This window comes from Triticum urartu, chromosome 7, assembly GCF_003073215.2.
Source record: "Triticum urartu cultivar G1812 chromosome 7, Tu2.1, whole genome shotgun sequence".
In the NCBI taxonomy this organism is placed as follows: Eukaryota; Viridiplantae; Streptophyta; class Magnoliopsida; order Poales; family Poaceae; genus Triticum; species Triticum urartu.
The window spans coordinates 684,500,919-684,520,928 of NC_053028.1; the positions used below are offsets into that span (position 1 = coordinate 684,500,919).

At 48.7% G+C, this 20,010-nt stretch overlaps 2 pseudogenes; one reads left to right on the forward strand and one right to left on the reverse strand.

Annotated features, from left to right (window-relative positions):
- Positions 1-8,298: 8,298 nt before the first annotated feature.
- LOC125523286 lies at positions 8,299-8,803 on the forward strand (annotated as a pseudogene).
- A 1,286-nt stretch (positions 8,804-10,089) lies between these two features.
- LOC125523285 lies at positions 10,090-17,011 on the reverse strand (annotated as a pseudogene).
- Between the last annotated feature and the right edge of the window lie 2,999 nt (positions 17,012-20,010).

Sequence of the window (20,010 nt, forward strand, 5' to 3'; positions counted from 1 at the left end):
GCCGGAGACAGCGGACAGATCGGATTTGTCGTTGTTCAAGGTGCGGGCCTGGTGTGTGCAGCCGGATGATATTCCGGTGGACAAGCGGTTGTGGATCCCTGAGCCGGAGTTGGAAGATGCACGGCAGTGGCGTGCTTCGTCTCGCCAATTCTTGGAATATTCGACGCTCATTCACATTGGCAGGATGTGGGACTTCAATGCCTCGGAGAACTGGCGTCGGTTGGAGAGCTCCGGCAGTAGCGGTCAGAGTGGGTTACCAGATGAATCTGGCGGCTTCTCTAGAGGTGGGGAGCGCCAGGTGCTGCCTTGGACGCGCGAGCAGAGGGATGACCGTGGTGGTGCGGCTGGAGCGTCCGGAGTTGGAGCTATAGGCAGATCCTTCAGGCAAGTTCTGATGGGCAGGTTGGGTGAATCCAACTGGCGGCTGCCGGCGATTAGTTCTGGCAGCACGTAGATGGCTGGAGCGCCGGCATGCCGGATCAACAATCCCGATGAGCCCCGTGCTTCGAGACAGGCGTTGGTGGTGCCAGCTTCCCCGGCTGGCGCTCTGGATTCTGGGGGCCGTCCGGTGGCGGCCGAGGCGCCGGCCACAGCGACGCCCCCACGACAGCTGGTGACTGTGGATCCTGTGCCGGAGACAGCTGTGCTGGCATGGGTGACGCCTCCAGTAGGCGTGGGACCCGAGACGGCTGCGGTGGTGGAGCCCGTTGTGCCGGGGATTCCCTCTATCCATTTGTCGTTGGCCAATCAAGAGGTAGTCGTGCCCTCCGTGGCAGCCGACAAAGGTGAGGTGGGTCTGGAAGGAGGTTGTGCCGGTGGCCCTCAGGATCCCGAGGCGGAAGTGGGGGGTTCATCGGGCACGCAGATTGGGGCAATCATTGCCGAGCCTGAGACGCGGGGGGTGGAGTGCGACGACGCGTTGGGGACAAAAATAATGGTTGGCACGCCATAGGAGATGCGGATTGGTTGGGTGTCGCAGGATGGGGGTGGGGGTGAGGCCAGTACCCGAGATGATGCTGCCCCCTCCCCCCCCCCCCCCTGCGGGCTGGGCCCCGGTGGATGAGATCTTGTCGGCCTCTTCCGCTTTGGTGCATGTGGGCGGGCCCCAGGAGATTCCCCCACTGATGGACGTGACCCCGCCATGCAACCTATCGCTAGCGGGCATGCAGGATGTGACGTGCCCATGCAACGTGACTGTGATGGCAACCACGCCTCCCTTGGCTCACAACGTGCTGCCGGGTACGGTTGGTGGAGATCAGTTGGTTCATTGCCTGACGGACAAAGAACGAGTGGCGATGGGAAAGCTTAAATCCTTTTGTGCGGGTTTTCTCAAGAAGCTAGCACCTCCACTTCTGAAGGAGATTGAAGCTGTCAAAGGGGTGCAGTTGGGACAGGAGATGTGCACTCCTAGACGCACCACCCGCTCGGTGAGCATTGCAGCGCCTAGGAAGCAAAAGACCTCTGTAGCTGAAGCGATGCTTCTCAAGACCCTGGGTGTTGCAGAGGATGATCTTGCGGTCCAGGATGGTGCTTTAGGGTTGCTAAAAGAAATGTTTGATTCGCCTATTCAAGAGCGGCAGCTTAGAGCGATAGCAGCAATCTTTGGCAAGACTATTCCCATGGACTTGGAGAGGCTGGATGAGGGGCAATGGTGGGCACTGCGTGAGTCAGTCCCGCTTGTGCTTATTGGATGCTAGACGTCTAGATGTCTGGCACCAATGTGGAGTTGGTGTGTTGGAACGTGAGAGGGCTTAATAGTCCGGCCAAGAAGAAGGCCCTTAGAGAATTTGTAGATTCTATCACTGCGGCTATCATATGTATCAAGGAGACAAAATTGGCTGTTGTGGACAGGTTTACTATTATGCAATGTATTGGTCCAGCTTATGATGGCTTTGCTTATCTCCCGGCCAATGAGACTCGTGGAGGCATACTGTTAGCGTGGAAATCTAACCTTGTCCACATCTCTAACCTTGTCAATGACTCTCACTTCATCACGGGCTATGTTACCCCCCTGGTGGGATCGCCCTGGTGGCTATCGGTAGTGTATGGGCCACGGGAGGACGTGGAGAAAATTTCCTTTCTTGATGAGTTGGTGGAAAGGCGTGCTCTTTGCCCGGGACCTTGGATGGTCATTGGAGATTTCAATCTCATCCTTTGTGCTGCTGACAAGAGCAATGCCAATATTGACCGGAGAATGATGGGACGATTTAGGCGTTTTATTGATAACACGGAGCTTAAAGAATTATTCCTACATGGGCGCAAATTCACTTGGATCAATGAGCGAGAGCTTGCCACCCTCACCAAGATCGACCGCGCTCTCGTCTCGGTTGATTGGGAACTGGAATATCCAAGCTGCGTGCTCCAAGCTCTGTCAACGAATGTCTCTGACCATTGCCCCCTGCACCTTGCGTTGGAGGAACACACTCTCACCCCCAGGCGCTTCAGGTTTGAAGTATTCTGGACCAAGATAGATGGATTTGAGGAGGCAGTCAAGGAGGCCTGGGTCTGCGAGCCGGGCATCTCGGATCCGTATAAGCGGCTGGATGAGCTCTTTAGGAACACCGCTAAATTCCTCATGGCTTGGGGGCAGAAAAAGATTGGCAATGTCAAAATCCAAATGGCAACCGCGAGATTGGTCATCAAGCTGTTTGATAAGGCCATGGAGGATAGAAGCCTGACTGCTAAGGAGAGATGGCTTTGTGGGACATTGAAAAAAACCCTGCTTGGCCTGGCTTCGCTGGAAAGAACGATTGCCAGGCAGCGTTCTAGGATTAAATGGCTTCGGGAGGGCGATGCAAACTCAAAATTCTTCCAGCTGTTTGCGAATGGGAGGAAGGCTCATAATTACATCCCGGCGATCTCGGTCAGAGGGCAGATCATCACCGATCAACATGGCAAGGAGTCTGCTTTCCATCAGGCGTATAAGGAGATTCTGAGCTCTGCGAAGGCGAGGGATTTTACTATCGACCTGCAATATCTGAACATGGAGCCTATCAACTTATCTGATCAGGATGCCATCTTCTCTGAGGAGGAAATCTGGGAGGTCATTAAAGGCATGCCTGCTGACAGAGCGCCTGGGCCGGACGGATTCATTGGGCTTTTCTTCCACAAAGCCTGGCCTGTTATCAAGGGGGATGTGATCGCTGTGATTCAGAAGTTCATGCTGGACAATGGTCGAGGTTTTGGCAGATTTAACAAGGCGCTGATTACCCTAATCCCTAAAAAGCCGGATGCCTCAGAGATTGGTGACTTTAGACCGATCAGCTTGCTGCATAGCATCCCTAAAATCTGCGCAAAGCTCTTAGCTATCAAAGTGTGTGGGCGTATGGAGGAAATGATTCACCCTAATCAATCTGCCTTTATCAAGGGCAGAAATCTTCATGACAACTTCATGCTGGTACGTCAAGTGGCGAGGAACCTACACAAACGGAAAGCCAAGGGAGTTCTGGTTAAGATGGACATCTCGAGAGCTTTTGATTCGTTGTCCTGGCCATTCCTTTTTGAAGTGCTTCGTGCGAAAGGGTTCCCGGAGAAATGGAGATCGCTCATTGCCACGCTTTTATCATCGGCTAGTTCGAGAGTGATTGTGAATGGCAGCGTTGGAGATAAGATCTTGCATGCTTGTGGCTTGAGGCAGGGCGATCCAATCTCTCCTCTCCTTTTTGTCATTGCGATGGATGCCCTGTCGACCCTCATAGTTCAGGCACAAGTTGCTGGAGTTCTAAGCCCGATGCCAGGATGTTCTCCGGTCTAACGGCTATCGATTTATGCGGATGATGTGGTTCTCTTCATCAGGCCGACTCTCATGGATCTGGCTTTTGTTAAGGAAGTTATGCACATATTTGGAGAGGCGTCGGGACTGAAGATTAACTATCAAAAGTCTTCGGCAATCATGATCAGGCCGGGTGCGGGAGACACCGAAAGAGTTGCTGCAACGCTACCGTGGAGGATTCAAACTTTCCCGTGTAAATACCTTGGCCTCCAACTCTCGATCAAGCAACTAACTCGCAACCAGTGGCAGCCTATGGTGGATGCGGTGCTCAATTTCCTGCCAGGATGGTCGAGAGGTCTGATAACTAGGCCTGGCAGATTGGTTTTGATCAACAGCATAGTTAGAGCGAGGCCTATCCATCATCTTATCGTGGCCAACGCTCCGAAGTGGGCCTTGGATAGCATTGACAGAGGGTGTAAGGCGTTTTTCTGGGCCGGTTCAGAGGAGATTCACGGTGGACAGTGCCTAGTGGCCTGGAGCAGGGTTTGCCGACCCAAGGAGCTTGGCGGGCTGGGCGTGTTGAACTTGCACACACAAGGGATTGCACTCCGGCTCAGATGGGAATGGCTCAGACGTACTGACAGCTCCAAACCTTGGCAAGGGCTGGCTATGTCGGCAGACAAGGAGATGCAAGCCGCCTTCACTAGCTTGGTGCATTGGACTCTGGGCAATGGTAGTCAAATCCTCTTCTGGAAGGATAGATGGCTTCATGGTCTTCGCATTTTGGAAATTGCACCACTGGTGGTAGCGCATGTTCGAACCCAAACGGTGAACCGGCGGTTGGCAAAGGATGGGTTGACCTCAAGCAATTGGATTAATGACATCAAAGGTGAGCTGTCAACGGACGGGCTTGTCCAGTTCATCCAACTGTGGGAGAGATTAGATGCTGTGGAGCTTGACCCCTCACGGGAGGATCAAGCGATTTGGAAGTGGTCGGCTTCGGGACAGTACTCGGCTTCTTCGGCTTACCGGATCATGAACGAGGGGTCTATCAGATTGGGTTGCGCAAAAGGACTGTGGAAATGCTGGGCTCCACTGGGCTGCAGACTGTTCATGTGGTTGGCGCTGCAGCAAAGACTTTGGACCTCCGATCGTAGATTCCGGCATGGACTTCAGGATGCTACATTTGTTTGTTTTCTATGTGATCAAGAGGAGGACTCGGTGGAGCATATAATGCTTCAATGTGTTTACTCGAGGCAGGTGTGGTTCCAATGCCTCAGGTGGGCTAAGATCGACATGCGGATGATGCCCTCGCCGACGGATATACTACAGGATTGGTGGCCAACTGTCCGGAAGCGGATCACCAAGGCGTATCGAAAGGGATTTGATTCGCTGGTGCTTTTGATTTGTTGGAACATTTGGAAGCAAAGGAATGGGAGAGTTTTTGGTGGACATGGCATTTGCAAGGAAGCGGATCTCTCCATGAAGATTCATCAAGAGCTGCAACTTTGGCTAGCGGCAGGAGCAAGGAGTGTTCAACACTTGTGTGAGTAGTCGTGTTGGTAGGATAGGAGTGGGAGTCTAGTTGGCCTTGCCGACTTGTGGTGATGGCCAAAACAAGCCTCTTGTAATTATTTCTCCCTTCTATAAAGCTTAGGTACGCTCTTGGCGTACTCTCAAAAAAAAACAATCTGAATCGGGAGAAAAGCAAACTAGAGGAGAACTATCAGAAGTTAGTTGTCGATGTCAACTGCCTCTTGGATGCCCAGGAACAGATGGCCATGGAGTTCAACTACCAGCAGTTTAAGAGGTCCAATGAATAGGAGAAGATGGCTTGCTGGACAATTCAGTGGGCAACTTGAAGGGAGAGCTGGGAGAGAAAGAGGAGGAGACACCAAGCTGCGAGAAAAGGCTGACATATGGAAGCATCATCAACGTGCACAAGCTAATGTGATTAGGAACCAGAAGTTCAACCATTTGAAAGAGAAGGAAAGACTTACATAAGAGAGGGGAAGTTGGCGTTTCAGTGGGTTGCTCTGCCGACGGTTGGTCATTTGATGGTCCAAAGACCTTGATGTAATATTTATTATGTTTAAGATACTTTCTACTTCCAGCGAATTTTTATCGGGAAACATTTGTATACGGCCGACCGGCCCAACTTTGCGCCAGCCGCTCGTGTCGCTCAATTCGAACTAATCGTGCATGTCACAACTAGTACCTTATCTCCTCGGCTGATCTGCGTCATCTCTCTCACATGCATCTCTATCTTCCCTGCGCTGACGACCGCCAACCTCCTTCTCCCCCGCGTCGACGGCCGCCCACCTCCAGCTCCCCCGTGTCGATGGCCCTACCTTTGCTCTCCAGCGTCGCATCCATGGAGCTGCCACCGTCGCCGGATTTGCTGCAACCAGCCCCGCGCCTGCCGCGTACTCCCCGGTCTTGTCACGAGCACAACAAACACCGACGAGCTCGAGGCCACAACTTACGAGCTACGCCCCCGACGCAGTGCTGCGTGCTGCAACCCCGACAGCCGTCGTTGCTGGAGATGGTGGTCATAGGAGCTGCAAATGGCAGCAGCCCGCGCTAGAGCGAGGTGCGTTTTTGGTGGCGTGGAGTCGACATGCTACAACAGGCACGATTTTGAGCTACAACTGGCGTTTCCTTTAGCTAGAACCAATGAGTTTTTTTTGTTGTGGCCGGCAACGGTGATGCAATTTTGCTGGAGTTGGCTTCTTCTTTTGCTGGACTGACAAATTTTTTCGCTTCAACCCGCCAAAAAATTTGGCCAGCCGGCACCTAGCATCGGTCATTTTTATAATAGATCTTGGTACTTTGAAAAAAATAAAAGTGAAGGCTTAGGAAAAAAAGACTGAGGGCCAATCCATACTTTTGGCCCCCCTCATGCCAGGGGCGAATTTACCGTACGGGCACCCTAGGCACGTGCCCGGGCTCCATCCTGTCAATTTTTTAAACTATAGCGAACCTTCCTAGGCATCATAATACGATGAAAAGTACGTAAACTTCTCTAACTGGGCCAGTCTGAGCATTTTTCTACAGTTTGGCTAAGCAATCACATGGACCACAACAACCAGTAGGCCTTGTTTGCTCGATCGATCCATGAATGGACTGAAGCAGAATCGATCGATGCCTGTTCGTTTTCGTGCGCAGGAACGCGAGATCGGAGTCGCGACCTTACCATCTGCTGCGCGGCTGCGCCTCCGACGCGGTGAGGGCGCGATGCAGACCGTCGCCTGACGGAACCCGGCAGCCAGATTAATATCGGCCGGCAAGATTGCAAAAGAGATCAGAGATAACACGCGGCCAGGCCTCGGCTATGAATCCGGCGGGCGACGGTCAAGATCGGAAGCACAAGCGCGGGCGCCACAACGGCGAATCCTCCTGTACCACCAGTGAGAATTCAACTCTGGCTCGATCGGACGTTGGGTCGTCAGCGTCGACACTAACCACATGAGCAGCGGCAGGCCGACAGCGAGCGCTCAACCCGTTGAAGGGCATGACCAAGAGAAATCCAGTAGCAGAGCGCCAACAATTAAGGCTAAAGGCAAGTGGTAACTAGGTGAGTTATTTGATTTGGTATTGTATTCAAGTTTTTATTTACTTCTTTGATCTATAAAAACATCAGTGCATATATTGCACATGACATTTATTCAAATATATGATACTTATCGTGTTTGATAGACCAAAGTAAATTTTAGCTTACGAGATGCCCGGACTTTGGCAATTCGCTGGCTCCGCCACTGCCTCATGCACGACTTAACAGCAACTTAAGGGCTGGCCCGGCCAGAAGTATGTGATGACTGCTTTTTGCCTCGACAGACCCTGAACCAACAAGCTGGTGTATATGCTTTGCGTCATCGGCCAAATGTGCGTCGCTGCCAGACTATTTAGACTGCGAAGTACGCTCCAAAGCGAGCGGTGTGGTACTAATTTTTGTTTACGCGCGGTGTGGTACTAAAACGCACACGGGACACGGCGAACTGAGCGGTGTGCTCGTTCCCGCGTAGCAGCAGCTAAACGCTCGCTGGGCCACCTCCTCTTCCGACCACCTCCTCTTCAGCATTATATAAGCAACACGTACACGCATACAGTCCAATCCAGGTCACTACGGCTTTCTATCAAGACACGATATGAAGAGGAGCTTCAGGTCCGGTAATGACGGCGATGGTGGAGAGATGGGCGGGGCTTGCATCGGTGGTGGCGACCAACATCTTCCTCGGCTGACTTCTTCCCCTCTGTCAAAGCCTACCTCAGTGATGCCTGCGCCCACCGCGTGCCCAAGCTCAAGGCCGAGCTCGGCAAGGACAACAAGAACCTCAGGGTCTCTGTTGACGACCACGAGAAGGTCATTGACGACTTCCCTGGGACCACCATGAGGATGTCCTTGACGACTTCTCTGGGACTCCTACCTTCCTTTCATCCTCGGCGAGGGTCGCGCTGTCACCGTCAAGAACATCCCACGCCGCCTCTTCACCAACAATGCCAGCGGCAGCTCGAACCCCTACTGGGGCAAAAGCGTCTGGAGCCACGTCCACTTCGAGCACCCCGCCACCGTTGACACACTCGCCATGATCTCTGATGAGAATGAGGCCGTCATCAACGACCTCATGCATGGCATTCCAGGAGAGCAAGGAATACTACGCCAAGATCGGCAAGGCATGGAAGCGTGGGTACCTCCTTTACGGACCGCCCGACACCGGCAAGTCCACCATGATCGCCACCATGGCCAACTTCCTCGACGACGGCGTCTATGAGCTCAAGCTCACGACGGTCAAGAACAACTGCGAGTTGCGGAAGCTCTTCATCGAGACCACAGGCAAGTCCATCATCGTCATAGAGGACATTGACCGCTTCGTCAACCTCACCGGAAAACGCAGCAAGGACAAGAAGACCGCAAGCGACAAGGACTCCAACAATGATGACAAGCCCAAGGTACCGGTAGAGCCGGAGAAGGATGATGTCACCAAGGTGACGCTCTCAGGCCTGCTTAACTTCATCGACGGGCTGTGGTCTGCTTGCGGAGGTGAGGGGATCATCATCTTCTCCACCAACCACAAGGAGAAGCTGGACTAGGTGTTGATCCGGAGGGGCGGAGTGGACAAGCAAATCGAGATGTCCTACTACCGCTTCGAGGGATTCAAGGTGCTCGCCATAAACTACCTAGATGTCATCGAGCACAAGCTCTTTGGGGAAATTTAGCGGCTGCTCGAGGAGACAGACATGTCGCCTGCCGACGTTGCAGGGAACCTTATGCCCATGTGGAAGAAGCAAAAGAGGGAGCCCGACGAGTGCTTGACAGGCCTCATTGAGGTGCTCAAGCAGGCCATGGAGGATGCGGCGGCAACCAAGGTGAAGGAGGCAGAGGAGGCCAAGGAGGCCGCAACAAAGAAAGCCAAGGAGAAAGAGGAGGCAGAGGTGAAGAAAGCCAAGGAGGAAGACAAAGGGAAGGACAAAGCACCGGAGGAAGCCAATGGAAATATCAACGAGTGAAGTGATCTCAAGCCAGGAAGCCAAGGAAAACGAGTGCGCTTCTTCACTATTGCTTCCTTGCAAAAGAAAAATGCAGTGATCTCACTTGTAATGCTGCTACATATAAAGCGTGCAACAATACAAAATGCTAACAAGACCCACTGAAGGACAACGAAAGCAAGGTGATGCTCTCATGCTTGCTTAACTTCATCGACGGGCTATGTCAGCATCCGTCCGTGAGCGAATCATCATCTTCACGACGAACCAAAAGGAGAAAATGGACCCGGCACTGATCCGAGAGGGCAGGATGGACAAGCAAATCGAGATGTCCTATTGCCTCTTCGAGGGCTTCAAGGTGCTTGCCAAGAACTACCTGGATGTCGTGGAGCATGGTCTGTTTGGGGAGATTCAACGGCTGCTCGAGGAGACCGACATGTTGCCCACCGATGTGGCAGACAACCTGATGCCAATGTCGACGAAGAAGAAGAGGGACCCTAATTAGTGTTCATCAGGCCTCATTGAGGCGCTCAAGCAGGCCAAGGAAGACGCGGCAGCAGCAAAGGCGAAGGTGAATGAGGAAGATGAGGCAGAAGTGGAGAAAGCTGAGGAGAAAGAGGAGCAAAGGAGAAGAAAGAAAAGGAGAAAGACAACGGGAAGGGCGTAACACCAGAGGAAGCTAAAGGAGGAATCAAACAAGGTGACGAGTGAAGTGATATATAGGAGTAGAGTGAGCTTGTTAGTGCTCTCTTACAAACACAAACAGATGCAGTGGTTGTCTAAATAAAATATGTATCACTCATCTTCTCGACTATTAATTCAGAAAGGAATTAGCCATTATAATGTTGCTATATACTAGTACATAATGCTATAATACCAAATGCTAACATGACTGAGTGTCGTTTGCATATATATAAGTTTATTCTCTACAAAAGACAGCAGTCTGGCGTATATAACTCACCTACAAAACTTCTTTGTTCTGATGAACAATACAAATGCTACGGCAGATCCGAAACACAAACACATGCCATAATCAGGAAGGGGAGTGCGAAGCAGTGCTTACCGGCGCAGGCAAACTCACCTTGTGGCGACTCCTTGCCATAGAAGCGCCTTTGGAAACCAGAGCCGACGTAGAGCTATGCGTGGAAACCGGAGGAGATGATAGCATGGCCTACACCCATGACCAGAAGCGTCGCTGCTATGAAAAAGGCCAGCCTACTCCTCGTGAACCTCCCCGAGAAGTTCCAGATGCTCCAGAGCGACACCAGGGTGCTGGTCTCCCTGCTCGTTTACTCAAAGAGAGCCCCTGATCTGGCTGATGTTGTTCACCCTGGCTAGCCCCGATCCCATTCCACAGGCCATCGCAAGGAAGAGCAGTCAGAAGTCAGTTTACACATGGCCTGCACCACATTCATGTTTTCTTTGTGCGACGACATGTCCTGACCAGATCCCACAAGCGCAGTGCTAGAGCTGGCTCTTCTCATTGTTTCGATTCCATCTTGTGAGCTGTTATAACAATAACTGTTGGAGACATGATCAACAGCAGGAGTATCGCGAAGCAAACACTCTGTCCAGCTGAACTTATCACGAATACTTGGTCACAGATTATGACAACCATCAGGTACCCGGCAACAGAAACGGCCATAAGAGCGAAGGCATCAAGGAACTTCTTGTTGTACCACCGATGAGCACTGTGGACATCGACAAAATACATGAGCAGCAATGCGACGACTGTGGCCTGTGGGTAATATCGTGTGGCCTGTGGGTAATATCGCTAGCATAAGTATTGCTCCACCCAAAGCCCAGAAAACCCTGTTCGGAAAATGCATAGATCATTTAATACCATAATAAAGGAGTAGGGCATATATGTACTTGTGTAACAAGAAAAAACATGATACACTGCCTAATAAATGTGCCTTACGATTGCTAGTTTGGTACGTCGTCGAGAAACAGAGTGCAGGTTAGGATTATTCAGCAAAATGTGTGCAATGTTGGATCGACACACGTTTGCATCGTCCGAGTTAGGAATATAGTTAGCTGAAAACTCAAGACAATAACACTGAAAGTTCGTGCAATTAACGCAAATGATAGCTCCACCCAGTGTCAGGAGTAGATACAGGATTTCAGAAAACAAACATGGTGCTGAAAGGATGAGACCAGCAAAAGAAGGCTGCATTATTGCCTCTCTGATGTCTTTGGGCAGAGCAAATTATAATGAAACAGTGACTGCGCCTACACAATTGTACTCTTCTTCTAGAACCAGTGATGCTGCCTCCCAAAGGAGCAAGAATTCCTACCATGGTTATACTGTATGTATGAATTATACTATAATAATTCTAATAAATCACATTACTGTACTTTTCCAGAATAGTTCGTATGTATTTTTCTGCTAATTTCAGCATGTACAGGATCTGCATACTGTACTTTTCCTCGATCAAGTCTACATCAGCCACGAGAACTACTTCGACATCAACCAAGTCCGTGACAACAACGACTACTACCTCAACGACGCTAGCGTCTTTGAACTTGATCAAGTCTACCTCGAACATGGCTACTATTGTGAAGGATATCACCACCGCTCTGGCAGTTCCATGGGATCCGGGCATAAATTCTTCGGTGTCGGCTTGGGGTCAAGCCGAGTTTTAAGGAGGGAGGAATATCACGGGAACTACTTCATCAACCACAACCAAAGAGGCTCAATGCCGGCCCACGAGGCCCAAACAGACTGCAAAGCCCAACCCGAGGAGGCTTGACCTGATATATAGAGGAACACATCGCTTCAGAGAAGGGGATGGAAGAACTGGAAGCCGAACTGGCCGCCGTTGGGCGTTTTCCCTCTCCCACCTCCCGGCTCTAGCTTCCCAGATCCCCTTTCTTGCTGATAGAAACTTGTATCTGTGACTGAATTCCTTGTATCCATTATCCATTGAGTAATTTGTATCTAGGTTCGTATCATTTGGTATTCAAAGCCAATCCACCACCTCCCACCTACAAAATTTCCCCACCATCGTCACCATGAGCAGCCTAGCTGAGCAATTCGATCGGATCCGGGACGCTGTGCGCGAGTTGATGGAGTTGGTCGGCACAGATTCTGAAATCATCAAGTCTCCCGTGCAAGAGCCAATGACTGAGGAGATTGCGGTTGACCACGACAACGTCATTGCCGGTCTTGCACCTGCGGTGAGTATCCCCGATGCCAGCCTCGACGTTGGCGTTGACGAGGCCGTGCCTCATGTCATCTCACCACCAACCATCATCATCGAGGAGGCCGCTGAGGTCGTCCTTTCTGCTACCAGCAGCTCATGCTCCTTGTTGCATGCCATGTGTTCAACAGAATACCCAAGCCAGAAGGGTGCCACATTGGCTTCTGTGTTCACCCCAGCCGCAACACCTACGTCGCTCACGGCCACGGTCGTCGTCGTCCCCTTGCTTGCTGCACCTGCGGCAAGCGGCGGAACCCTCGACAGTAGCCACAACGGAAGTGGCCTAGGAATGCTGCCCCTGACTCCGTGGAGTGTGTCTGCATCCTTCACTGAGTCTCCGGGGCTCTGGCCAGCCCAGCTGTGCTGGTTGTCTGTTCTCCTCGTGCTGGACACCAAGTCGTCCTCAAGGTGTTCGACAACGTGCCTCATCAACCACACCGGGTTGTTCATGTACATGTCCATCGTATATGTGATCCCGAGTATCATGCGACCGAGACAAGGGCTACGACCAAGGCCATGGCCTTCCTTCATCGGTGACCAAGCTGCACATGGTGAGAGCGCTGCCACTAATGAAGCAGAGTACAAATGGAAGCCACTCTTCGGCTCTCGAATAAATTCAAAGACTAATGTCTTTGTGCCACTCAGGCAAACTGGAGGAAACAATGACAGACGGTTTTCGAGTCCTGGGAACACGACGCTCTTCAAGTAGTACTCTCAGGAAGGATTCTTAGAAAAAATCGTTGCTACTTTGTCATCAAAGGTGCTCCGGCAGGTACCATGGCCATTCATTGTGTGCAGCCATGTATGTACCGTGTTGCAGTTGGATGAATTTAGGAGCCTCATGAAGATTTCTTCAGCTGGTATGCCCAGACAACACTCAGTTGAATTTCTTACTGGAGATGAGCTAGTATTGGGTTGTCCTGTAGAGCCACAGTCAATTTCCTCCTGGGAGTATTTGCAATATAAGTTGCTGCAGCCGTGGACTCCATCACTTCAAACAAATTTCAAGAATGAGGCCTTACAGGAAGAGAAAATGGTGGGTTTCATGGTGGCATTAATAGGACAGATGCATTGGCTTCTTTGGGACTACTTCTCATTTGATGAAAATTTTAGTGTGCCACATGTTGCCCAAAGAGTCCTGTGTGTCACATCACCATGGGGTCCCGGTGTTCACAAAAATCCAATGACGAATCACATGGGTTGGCTGGAACTTGAGATAGCCGCCTTGATGACTATTGTGAAGGCTGAGTTCATAAGTAGCGGCCTACAGGTTCATCCCAGTGAGAATGCTCAAGTAAATTTCCCCTGGTCCAGTTGTTACTTATTTCTTCAGGTTGGAAAGTTGCAGAATGTTATGGTGAAGCTCAACACTTGGCCCTCTGGAGGATGGTTCTTATCGGCCGTGACATTCTCACCAAATCTGCACGCAATTGTGTGCTGCAACAAGGCAGTGAGCATTCAATCTCTCGTTGTTGCCCTTCATATGACTGAATGCTGTGGTGTGTTAATCTCAGTTATAGTCACTCACACCATATGGTTACACAAACTGGTATTCCCTGATGGTAGCCTGGTATACACGCAAGTCAGAACTGGGAGCATTTTATTCATTTGGACCTCTCAGGGAGCTCATAAAGACAAGGGATATTTTTCTGTACAGCTGCCTTTGGTGGATCAGGAGCTATGGAGGATTGCGGAATATTGGCGGTCAGATATTCAAGGTTTGCTGTTGGCCAATACAATTTTAGAAGATTCTTTCTGGCCTGGGCAACATATCATTGAAGCATGCCTTGCGAGCCCTTATCACAGGTTCATGGGCGCAATTGATGTCGAGTGGCTCTACACCCATAATTCTTATGGAGAACTTACAGTAGTTGACAACCAGCTGAAGAGTAAAGAGATTGTCACAACTCGGCCAGTCGGTTCTGATGAGTTTAAATGTCTGGAGGCCTTGTCGAGTATTCTACATTGCACTGATAACTATTTGCGAGTAATTATGTTCGATGAGATTGAGCCGCAGCTTACTGTGCATTGGATGAAATTTGTAGTTCAGGGCAAGACTATTGCTGTATCCAACATCACCAAGTCCTCAATGGTATGTACTCCCGTCAATCACCTATGTTTGGAGGAATATCTAGTTTGTCCAAGTCACAACTTCTCTATTGCACCTGAACTTACATTATGCAAGAGCGGAAAGTTGGAGTTTAACAACAGGATTTCCTATATGGCGGAGCAGTACACTGAGGTTAATTCTTATATGACGAAAATTGGACTGCATTCCTTGTTTGTGAGCATCAGCGCAGTAGAGCGAACCTCTCAAAGGAATAACCCCATTCATCAAATGGTCGAGCAGCGATTGTCATTTCCTGCAAGTACCAAGCCAGCACACATACAAGCTGCAGTTTGTGAGAATCAAGGAGTGTACTCCTTATTCTGCAATTGCTCATGTGGCAATCCCAACACTATTGCTATTGGGGTTGAGTGCTCTGACAGGCAAGGAGTGTACCCCCACAGCAAAATTATTTTGGACTATCATAGTAGGCTTGGTTGTCTGAATCTTGGGTTTCTGTTAACATGGCCAGATGTCTCAACGGTTCAAATTAACGTGTTACCTTGCACTGAACTTAGCTCCTAGAAACATCCAATGCCAAGTGTGGACCAGCTGATGTTGAAGAGCTCCTATGGATGCCTTGTTCTTGCAAACACTTCTCCAAAAATAATGCTCGAGTGCTCTGCTACTGAGTTGGTGAGCTGCAAACTCTCAGAGGCTCATGCCACAGAGTTCTATATCAATTGCTCGGTACATTTGAGGTTTGAATTCAGTCCCTTGATGGTTTGGAAGATTGCTTGGGTGCTTGGTTCTGTGTGTACTATTGTTGCATACAACTCCCAGTGTGCAGTCTTTACAAGACTGAATGGTTGGCATGTGATGGGTCAACCAAGTGCTCTCAAGTGTATCTCCCTGAGCGGCAAGCAAAATTTGAAGGACGGAGGAGTCTTATGCTTATGGACATCTTCCTCGATCAAGTCTACATCAGCCACGAGAACTACTTTGACATCAACCAAGTCCGTGCCAACAACGACTACTACCTCAACGACGCTAGCGTCTTTGAACTTGATCAAGTCTACCTCGAACATGGCTACTACCGTGAAGGATATCACCACCGCTCTGGCAGTTCCATGGGACCCGGGCATAAATTCTTCGGTGTCGGCTTGGGGTCAAGCCGAGTTTCAAGAAGGGAGGAATGTCACGGGAACTACTTCATCAACCACAACCAAAGAGGCTCAATGCCGGCCCACGAGGCCCAAACAGACTGCAAAGCCCAACCCGAGGAGGCTTGACCTGATATATAGAGGAACACATCGATTCAGGGAAGGATGGAAGAACTGGAACCCGAACTGGCCGCTGTTGGGCGTTTTCCCTCTCCCACCTCCCGGCTCTAGCTTCCCAGATCCCCTTTCTTGCTGATAGAAACTTGTACTCCCTCCATTCCCTTATACAAGGCCACAAACTCAAATTACATGTACCTAGGTAAAATTTAATGACTACTTTGCAAGCCAACTTTTCTTCTTGTTAACTGGGATCATTAATATGCCCGTATGCATGCAAGGAAGGAATGAGAAGGAAGTAGCATAGTGTCATTATGACTACATACATGCAAGTATTTTAAACAAGTTGCTAGTATGAGAAAACATCATTAAATTTTGCTTCGGTTACTGGTAGTGGCCTTGTATAGATGCAAAATGTATTTTTCATAGTGGCCTTGTATAAGGGAACGGAGGGAGTATCTGTGACTGAATTCCTTGTATCCATTATCCATTGAGTAATTTGTATCTAGGTTCGTATCAGCTATGCCACCAGAACAGATTCCTCACAGTCACAGCACATAAGAAAGAAAGGAACTGAAAGCAAACAAAACACATGGTTCTTCTGATTTTTGATTCCTCAGTCACAGCAGAGGATGTGGCCGTTTTGATTTCACATGGATTTTTTGATACTTCTGATTTCATCTGTATACTTTGTTTTTTATTTCAGCATATACATCATCTACACAGGGTTGTATTGTAGCATGAATCGCAATAGGTCTAATTAATCACATCATTTAGGTACTGACGCAGAGGAGAGACTGAATACTGCATAATTAGCAGTACAGTATATAGAAAGAAAGCCAGCGAGGGGGGGGGGATCAGGACGGCAGTACCTTCAGGATGCCGTTGACGGTGCCGCGGTGGCCGGGGAAGTTCTCGACGGCGGTGACGACATCGGCCGTATATAGGAAGGTCCGCGCCTGCGCGGCGAGCAGCATGTCGAGGGCTCGAGGCAGACGAGCGGGATCGGGGCCGGCGAGCCACATGGGGAGGTACCCGGCGGCACAGAGCGATGCAAGGGATTCAGTGGCCCACGGGCGCCTACGCGGAGAGGAAGCCGGCGTTGGCGCCCACGTCCTTGATCGCCGGCGAGTATACACCGGATCAGTAGCTGGCCCCCGCGAAGCTGTGGATTAGTGCGCTCGCCGCGAGCGCCGACCATCGGCCCACGCGGCCATCGCCGCCTCCCCCCGCCGGAACAGACGAGGAAAAACAAAGCTTTTTTTTTTGTGCGGCTCCTGATGTATCTGCTTCAACTCCTTTGGTTTGAAGGAATTTCATAGGATAGGATTTTTATAGGATTTTTTCCTTTAGAGCCCTTTGATTCATAAGAATAGATTTCTATTCCTACATAGGATTGGTTCCTATCCTTCACATTTCATAGGAAAATAAAAATGAGCATAGACTCAATGAAAAAATTCCTTTGGTGTCAACCAAATGACATCTCATTTCCTATTCCTACTCATAGGATTTGAGATACATGCCATCTCAGGCCTCTTTTGGTTCATAGGATAGGATTATCATACGAAAAGGAATCTTGTAGGAAATGAGATGACATGTATCTCAAATCCTATGAGTAGGAATAGGAAACAAGATGTCATTTGGTTGACACCAAAGGAAATTTTTCATTGAGTCTAGGCTCTTTTTTATTTTCCTATGAAATGTGGAGGATAGGAACCAATCCTATGTAGGAATAGGAATCCATTCCTATGAACCAAATGGCTCTAAAGGAAAAAATCCTATAAAAATCCTATCCTCTAGAATTCCTATGAAATTCCTCTAAACCAAAGGAGGCCTCATTTCCTACAAAATTCCTATTCCTATGATAATCCTATCCTATGAACCAAAAAAAGAAAGGGCTCCTATGATGTGGGGCCTTTTTTATGTTGACACGTAAGCTGCTATGCGACACGCAATAGCCGCCCGCGTCGTTGACGGTATGGGCCAACTGAGAGGAAACCACTGCATTTGTTAAAATAGAAAATTTGAGCATTTTTTTAATAAAACTTTTAATTTTTTTTGGCTCTGATCTATTCATCATATCATGGCAGTTAAAAATACAAAAATAAAAAACATGCATCTATGATTACAGACCATTTAGAGACGACTACAAATACCCGAGCGAGCCGACGGCTTGCCGCAGTTATCACCTATCTCTCACCGGAGCCATACCAAACTTGTTGTAGTAGGCAATCGAAAAGTGATCTTACTAATGCCCCACAAGACCAGCACACTAAAACAATAACCGTATTTGTAGAAAATTTGAACATGATGGCAAAAACAAATGATTGATTTCTTTTGTGAAAATGAACCTATATATAGCGTTGTCCGAATTGTTCAGGGATTTTTATTACATGACTAGGTAATTGCCCGTGCGTTGGTACGAGAGCCGAACAATTTTCAGCCCAACAAAAATAGTCTCATGGGAAAATATGATGTTTTGGGTTCACCGGACAATCTACTGGATCTTACAAACATGGCCCACATTAAAATAAATAAACATAAATTTTACATAGTAGTGTCAAACAAACATTTACAAAGGACAGTAAAAACAATGATAGGCAAGTTCAAATTAAACGAATCAAATTCGCATCATGATAATCAGGTTCATCACAACACTCTCTTTCCAATTATGTTCCCTATGATGTGGCTAAAATATTCCCTACGCTTGTTGGAATCATAAATAACAGGGAATTCCCATCATATGTCAATATGTCAATTAAAAAGTCACTCCATAGTGTGTGCCTATTATGTGTATAAATTGGACTGGTAAAAGTGTCCGTGCGTTGCAACGCGAGAAACAAATTATCACACTTAGCGCCCCATCCTTGTCACCACTTATTTTCTTTGTCCTCATTGTCGGTCACGATGTCCACTACACGACGAACATTCCACCTAAGCTTCGAGTCAATAAAGAATCGTCTACATACACAGACCAATGAACGGTCGCGTTTGAGATCCCGGCCACATCCGCACAATCTAACTTGCGCCTTGTGTTTGTGCTATCCATATTTTATATTGTAGTAGTTCAGTACCAGTCCGTAAAGAACACAAAAAATCTCCAAATTTAACTTTAGTTTAAAATGATCAACACCTTTTTTGCGGGGTAAAATGATCAACACCAAAGAACAGGGGAGGTTGCGAGTTTGATTCATGTCACGGTCAACTATTTTTGTCTCATCTCCTAAACGGGCTGGTGGGTTTGATTTGTTGGGCCGGGTCGCATAGACAGGTTGGGAGGGTATTGTTTTTTTATTCATGGAACGTAATACAGACGAACGGGGCATAGGCCCGGCGGCCCAGCACAGACGATCTGTAGAATAGCCTAGCTAAGTATGGAGGAACGCTATGGACATACCAAATGAGAGGCCAAATAATATTATACCTCCATTTATATAAAAAATAACGTATATGCCCGTGGGTTACAACGGGTAAAAAAGTGATATAAATTTAGTGAGGATTGTATGCACAAACATAACATTCAACGTGTTATAAAGTTGGCGAAAATTTAGTAAGGATCATAAGTGGGTCCACTGCAACTGAAGAAAAAACAATGTGAATTTAGTGAGGATTGTATGTAGGAAAAAATGCCACGTCATTTTTTTATTCATATAAGATATGGATGAGGCCAGTATGCCTGCCAACCAAATATGGCGCCCACAAATCCCGCATGTCCTATCCATTTGGTAGGGTCCTCCCTCGATCCTCCTGTAGTTATCGTATATTTCCTTCCTCTCTCTTTCCTTTCTCTTTTCTTCTTTTTTTACAAGGTTAAAAAGAGTTTTATTCCATAATGATCGGGTTACAATCACAAGATAACAAGTCCTCACAGATAGGTGGGCTTGAATTCAGCCATACTGCAGTACAAGCATTGGTACAACTATAAAGAGTCAGCTGATGTGCTACTCTATTTTGATCTCTACTAACTTTCAGTGAGACGAACTCTCTATCAATCATAAGAGCTTTAATCTTCGCAGCTAAGTGTCGGCCAAAGCATTTGTAGAATCTGACTGGACAATGATAGACATATCCGAATGCTCAATAGCCAGTGCCATACCCTTCATTAAAGCATGAATCTCATACAATTAGTGTGTATTTCTTTTCTCCTTCTTTCCTTATATCAAGCATGTCATGAATCTCATTTGCCAGCCGGTTAATTACCACATAATTACCCTCTATTTCCTTTCTCTCCCTTCCCTTTGGCCTTCCTTCTTTTATCTCTCATGCAATATTCACGCCTTATTC